The 7,430-nt window shown below is 48.9% G+C and overlaps 1 pseudogene; it reads left to right on the forward strand.

The window, feature by feature from the left end:
• Positions 1 to 100: 100 nt before the first annotated feature.
• LOC131397657 (myeloid cell surface antigen CD33-like) lies at positions 101 to 1,335 on the forward strand (annotated as a pseudogene).
• Positions 1,336 to 7,430: the final 6,095 nt, after the last annotated feature.

Raw genomic sequence — 7,430 nt, forward strand, 5'->3', positions numbered from 1 at the left:
GCACCTCAGATGGGAGGCCCATAGAGATTCACCATATCCTACACCTCAGATGTCCTCAGAGGTCCTGGTCCAGGCTCCCCTGCTGGAGGGAAGCCCCGAGATGGGGGCAGGACACAGCGTCTGCTCCTCTGCTCCCCTCTGGGTGGGTCTCCTGAGCTTTTGCTTGTGGGATGTCCACCCTTTCTGTGCAGAGGGAAAAAATACTCCAGCCTCTGTGAAAGGCTGAAGTCAAGTGCTCCTCCCCAGCTTCCCACGGGTCTCCCCGTGGCCTCCCTTCTTACTCGTCTTCCTCCTCTCTTTTCAGACACAGCACAGATGCCCAGAAGCCTCCATCTCTGAGACTTAGCCACTGCTGTTGCCCCTGCTGTGGGCAGGAAAGGGGGCCAAAGGGGAGAGGAGGTGGGTGAGGCGGGGGATGCGGCTGACCATCTTTTCCCTATAGAGTCCCTGGCTCAGTATAAAAAATACTGATTGGAAATGCAGGAGTATATGAGCATGCAGGAGGGCCTGTGAGTCACTGTGCCCTGCACCTTCTCCCATCCCCGGGACAAAAGGATTGACGCTGCCCCAGCTCACTGCTGCTGGTTCTGGGAGGGGGTTAATATCTGCCAAAGTGCTCCTGTGACCACAAACAACACAGACCGAAAAATGCAGGAGGAGACCCAGGGCCAATTCGGCCAACTCGGGGACCCACAGATCTACAACTGCTCCCTGGACAGGAAGAGGGACAATGGAAAATACTTTTCTCAGGCAGAGACAGGAAGGAAAATTGCACTTACAGATTTAACCATCTCTCCGTGCATGTGATGAGTAATGGGTGGGCTCCAGGAGATGCCAAAGGGGAAGGACATGGGGACCAAGGCAGACTGGGATGGCACCCTCCTCCTTTGAGGGGATTAGGGGTACAGTGTGTTGGTGCTCAGAGGGAAGAGCTGGACCAAAGCCTGAGGCTAGTTTCAGGGCCGCACCTCAGACCCTCCCTCCTGTTCCCTATGTCTCCCTCTCTCCTCACCAGCCCTGACACACACACCCGACATCCTCATCCCGGGGACCCTGGGGTCTGGCTGCTCCCGGAACCTGCCCTGCCCTGTGCCCTGGGCCTGTGAGCAGGATACACCTCCCACCTTCTGCTGGACATCAGTTGTCCTCAACTCCCTGGGACCCAGCACCCATCTCTCCTTCATACTCACCCTCACCCCACAGCCCCAGGACCATGGCACTAACCTCACCGATCAGGTGAAGTTCCCTGCAGCTGGTGTGACCGTGGAAAAGACCATGCCACTCAATGTCACCTCTGAATGTCGGGCCAGGACCCTCGGGTCCCTGAGGGTGTGAGGGACACTAATGTCAGGCCAGGGACACTTGATTCTTTCGTCCTGGGAGCTTAGCTGAGTACAGGACCTAGAAGGACACAAGCCCTCTCCCTCCCGCATTTCTGTGGCTCCTGAGGACAGGGAATACTTACATTTCCCTCTCTCCACCCTCTCCACTTCTCTCCCTATTCTCGTCCTAGCTGCTCCAGAGAACCCAGAAATTGATGTCTCCCTAGGGGATGGCACAGGTGGGAAGGAGGCCCCAGCCAGGGGTATTGACTGGGGTGGGATCTCTGCCAGGTCAGATAAGAGCTGGACTTTCCGAGCCTAGATGGTGAGGCTAGGGTGGGGGCTACAGTAAGCCATGACAAGCCCCATTCAGGCCTCTTCCTACAATATCCTGCAACTCATGTCTTGCCATGATGACCAGCAACTTCCTCCCTGTCCTTCCTAAATGTGCTCTTTATCTTCCTCCTGTCACTGAAGGCCTCAGGAGATCTTTTTAGCAGATGTTATTTTTTAGAGCATTTTATGTTCACAGCAAAATTGAGGAGAAGTTAGAGAGATTTCCCCTATACCCGCTGAAGTTCCCACACATACACAGCTTCCCCACTATCAACATCCCCCACCAGAGGGGACATATGTTACAACCCATGAATCTACATTATCACGTCATTACTATGCAAAGTCTGAAGCTGACAGTAGGGTTCACAATTGGTGTTGTACATTCTATGGGTATGGAAAAAACCATAAGGACATGTATCCTTCATTATAGTATCACATAGAGTGGTTTCAATGCCCTGAAAATCTCTTTGGGCCCTTTTCTTACTGTCAATCACTGGCCCTCGTCCTGACCTGTTTCTAGATCCCAGCTCCCCACACTGCTCTATTGCCATGGGTAATGGCATCTGGGCCCCTCACTGGACATTGAGTCCCATTGGGACTTTCTCCGCAGTGCCCATCCAACTGTTGACAGGTGATGCCCAGAGACACATCTCTCACCCTTGGTGTTGGGTCCCCAGAAGGCATGGCCAGGCAGAGCCAGCAGAGCTGTCTGGGTCTGTTGAAGGTCTGAGAATTCCCAGGTTCCACTCCCTCCTGGAGATACAAAAGATCACCTTTGACCTTGGGGGATGGGACCCGTGGAGGACAAGAGAGGAGATTCGGACGCCATACCTGGAAGGAAGCTGAGACAAAGCCGTTCAGCATCCCATAGGGCTCTGTGTGTGTCTGTTTCTCTCTCTGGAATGTCCGCAGAGCCCAGAGCCTCACGTTCCTGCTGCAGCCAGGTCTGTGGGCTGTTTCAGAGACACGCTGGGTGGAGAAGAACCTGGGTCCTGGAAGAGAGGGAGTTTGTTGGAGAGTATTGTGGGGCTGGATACGGGGTATCATATGAACCATATCCTTTTGGAGAAGGCTTAGGTTCTATGATGGGTAGGAGAACCCAGAAGCTAAACCCTGGATGGGAGGGGAGGGGTGCCCCTCTCTACATGCTGAAGTGGAGAAGACACAAGTCAGTTCATCTAGATTGGAGTTCACCCAAAGTCTTTCTTGTCTACATGGGAACCAGGGCCAGGTGTGATTCAAGGTGCCATCGGGGGAGCTAGTGTCACCACACTGCTCACTCTTTGCATCTGCCTCATCTTCTTCATGTGAGCTTGGTTGGAGGTGGGCCAAGAGGTGGAGAAGAGAGACCTGGAGGGTTACGAGAGCTCAGAGCAAGGGTAGGGGCACGGTGATGGTGAGAATCCATCTGGTAGCCTCTGAGCCACGCATGAGTGTGTTCCCAGCTCTGGGCCCTGATGTCCAGGAGCAGGGGAGGAGATCTTGTTACAAAGTCTTGTGATGAAGGGTCCTGGGTTCACCCCACCCTCGACCTGCCTTAGTCACTCACTCCAGCCTCAAAAGAGTGACCTGTGTCAAAGACCCTGGTGTCTCCCATCAGAGTGAAGACCCACAGGAAGAAAGCAGGCAGGACAGCAGTGGGCGTGGATAACCAGCTTCCCTGGTCATTGACGTGGGCATCCTGGCATGCATTCTGCCCCCCGCGTCTCCCTGGGCTTGCCCTCAGTTATGCTCCACTAAGCATGTCCAGAAATAAGCTTGTCACCTTCCTACTTATTCGAAAATGTAGGTTTTATTATTATCATCATAGCTTCATAACAATTCTTTGGTCCACGATGAACTTCATATACAATGAGTACCACATAGCCTAGGTGTGTAGTAGGTTGTACCATCCAGATTTGTGTAAGTGCACTCTGTGATGTTCACACAATGATGAAATCACCTAAAGACGCATTTCTCAGAACATGTCCCAGTCCTTAAGTGATGCACGACTATATACAGGCATGTGAGGCTAACAGATTAGGAGACAGTTGTTACTCACAGTTCCCAAGAGGAGGGGAAATGCCACACCACCTAGGGACGGGTGAGGAAGCACCAGGGCTGGTAAAGAAGCAGAGAGAGCATGAAGGAAATGTGGACAGGAGCCTTCACTTTGGTTTCCGTGAGAAAGGCAAAGTGAGGCAGGGCAAGTAAGTTTAGGACTGGCTAGTCTGAATCATTTTGGCAGGCTCTGGGGTGTAGGGGTTGTCTCCAGTTGTCTGGTACCTGGTTCTAGGTGATTAGGGCAGGAGGATAGCCCAGAGTGTCAGAGGCTGATAAAGGAAGTGGTTGGAGTATGAGCTGGTTGGTTTGCAATATCAAAGGCAGGCCTTGCAGGCAAGTCCTTTACTATCTCTAGGAATTGGCTCACCCTGGCAAGGTCAGTTCCAAGTTCAGAAGGCCCCTGTTGTCAAGAAATCAGGAACACATGGTTAGTACACCTCCAAACATTCTTCTCCTGCTGGGCTCTATCTCACCGATGGCACTCTTGTCCCTGACAACCAACAACAGATTTACTCTTATCCTACCACAGTCCTCCATCACCTCTTCCTGCACCCATATGCTGCAAAGCTTGTCTGTGTTTCTTCTGACTTCATCTTAATACAACCACTCCCTTTGAGCTGAGCTCCCCTCTTAGTCCTTCTCCTGCTGAAGCCCTCCCATCTCTCCTCCCCAGCACATTAGCATTCCCTCCATAATGCGATACAGTGCTTCCCCACATGCCAAAAGAGGAGCTGTCAAACAACTTGGTCTGGCATGTGGGGAAGGAAAACCAGAGGCACTTCAGTGCTTCGCTCCTCCCACACTGGCCTGCTGGCTCACCTCAAGCAGAGTAAGCTGTCTGCACCTCAGAATCATTGCTCTACTGTCCCCTCTTCCTCACGTGCCTAAATCAACCTGCGCTACTCCTGCTCATCCTTTTATCTCTGACTCTCATTTATTTATTTCACCCTGACTAGTGCGGACACTGCTGTGAGGGTTTTGAGCACGTGGTCAGCTATCACTTGTGCATTCCTCTACTCTTTCAGCAGCTATCTTGTGTTTGTTGATTGTTCTGAGGGCTTGGGTAATACCTGTATTTTTATAAATATGTGTGTTGTAAACGGAAAATGTCCTCACTGTCAAAAACTTATATCTATTGCGGAGGTGGACGAAAATAATGGAAAAATAAGTAGTGAAAATATACAGGAAATGAGTGCTCTATAGGGAAATAAAATGAGAGAATCGGGAGGGATGTTCCGGGGTTGGAGTCTCTGAGAAAACAGCTGAAGGAGGTGAAGTGTTGGGATATGAGCCCTGAGAGAGGATCACTGAGGTCGCTAAACAGATGGAGCAGCAACTGCTAGGGCTCTGAGTTTGAGGCATCCCTGATACGTTGGGGAAATAGCTAGCAGGACCGTGGTCCTAAAGCAAAACACTGTGGGGGTGGGGAGGGGTTAATGGTGAGGAGGGAATGAGGACGGAGAGGCATGGAGGCTGCAAGTGTCCAGGGTCCTGCAGTTCAGCATCATTACTTCTGTATTTTGAGAAGAGTGACAACTTCTGTGTGGGCCTCCTTTCCTCACAGGGAACACTTCGCTTCTAAAGCCAGATGTTCGGAGTACTTCCCCACACCAAGAAATTCTCTCTGACGTGAGCTGGGTGTTCTACAATTTAAGTCAATTCTGACACTATCTACTTGCAGATAGCATCAGATTCCACAGGTTAAGGGCTCAGTCCCACAAGACTGCCCACACTCCCTACATCAGACACCAGTCTCAAGTCGTCCAGGTTGTCATCTGTGTTTCTGACCAACTGGCTATAAATTGAAGGTTCCTCCCAGGATGGTTCAATTAATTGCTTGGGTTCAATTAGTTTGCTAGAGTGGCTCACAGAATTCAGGAAAACAATTTACTTACTGTGTACCACTTTGTTATGAAAGGATATGATAAAGGATACAGATGAACATCCAGATGAAGAGATGCATAGGGCAAGGTATACGGGAAGGGGTAAAAAGCTTCCGTGCCTTCTGCAGAGCACCATTCTCCAAGCACTTCCACGTGTTCCCCAACCCGGAAGTTCCCTGAAACTTGTACTTTTGGGATTTTCCTTGAGGCTTCATCATGTAAACATGATGAAGTCGTATAACTCCATTTCCAGCCTCTTTCTCCTTTTTGGAGGATAGATGATGGGACTTAAAGTCCCAAGCATCTAATCATGGCTTGGACTTTCTGGTCTTTCTAACCCCCATCCAGGAGACATCCAGAGTTGCCTAGTCAGAACAAAAGACCTTCTTTTCTCCCAGGAAATTCCAAGGGATTTAGGAGCTCTGTGTCAGTAACCAGGGTCAAAGACCAAACATTCAAACAGGAAATGGGGGTAGATATATATCTATGTCTATATCAATATCTATATCAACAGACAGATATATGTATGGATATTGATATTGATGTAGATATACATATTCTATTATTTCACAGAAATGAACTGACACATTCATTTTAATGAGATCACTCTGGATGCCGTGTTGAGAAATCCCATAGCAAGATAGCGTAGAAGAGAGAAGAGTAGATAAGGAAGACACTCAAATAGTGTAGGCAAGAGATGATGCAGACTGTATTAGTTTGCTGTGGCTACCTTAACAAGATACCATAGACTGCGTTGCTTAAACTACAGATTTATTTTTTCACAGTTCTGAAGGCTAGAATTCCAAGATCAAGGTGCCAGCTTGGTTGGTTTCTCCCGAAAACACTCTCCTTGCTTACAGATGACCGCTTTCCCACTATGTCCACAAATGGCATTTTCTTTGTGCACAGGCACCCCTAGTGTCTCTACTTCTTTTAAGAACATAAGTCATTTTGGGCCCTACTCTAATGATCTCAGTTAAACTTAATTACCTCTTTAAAGGCATCTCCAAATACAGTCAAATTAGGGGTTAGAGCTTCAACACATGAATTCGAGGAGACAAAATTGAGCCCATAAGACAGACTCAGTCCAGGGTAACAATGATAAATCTGATGGGAAGAAGCTGCGTTCTGGATACATTTAGAAGGTGGAGCCAACAGGGTTTGGAGTGATAAATTACTTGTGGTATATGACCCAAGATAGCTCACTGCCTCTACCTCGTAGGTGTCATAGATGTCAAAGATAATTCCATAGATGTCCATAGATATTATATATGTCATAGATATTTGTAGATGTTATAACTGTATGTAGACAACACAGATGTCCATAGATGTCCAAATGACTCCATAGATGTCATTGATGTCCATAGATGTTCGTAGAAGCCATAGACATCCATATATGTCAAAAACAACTCCATGGAGGTCCATAGATAGCCATAGAGGTCATATATGTCCATAAATTGTCCATAGATACCCAGGGTGACTCCAGTGTGGTTGCCTTGAGCAACTTAAAGAATTGAACTGGCAATTCCTGAAATGGTCATCTCTGCAGCAGTATGTTTTCAAGAGGGGCCCAAACTTGATTTTGGTTACTATAAGTTTGAGGTACCTCTGAGATGTCCAAGTGAAGTTGACTAGTTGATGACAAGAGTCTGGAGCTTAGGAGAGGGCCCCATGCGGGAGACAGAGGTTTGGGAGTCCTCCACATCAAGGCCCGATAGTGGATGATACCACAAAGAAGAGAAGGGGCCCATGGACAGAGCCCTGGGACCCTCCAGCATTTAGAGTCAGGGATATAAGGTTGAAACAGCAAGAAGACCACTAAGGAAGGATAAATGGATAGAGATTA

The sequence above is a fragment of the Diceros bicornis genome, chromosome 34 (genome assembly GCF_020826845.1).
Source record: "Diceros bicornis minor isolate mBicDic1 chromosome 34, mDicBic1.mat.cur, whole genome shotgun sequence".
In the NCBI taxonomy this organism is placed as follows: Eukaryota; Metazoa; Chordata; class Mammalia; order Perissodactyla; family Rhinocerotidae; genus Diceros; species Diceros bicornis.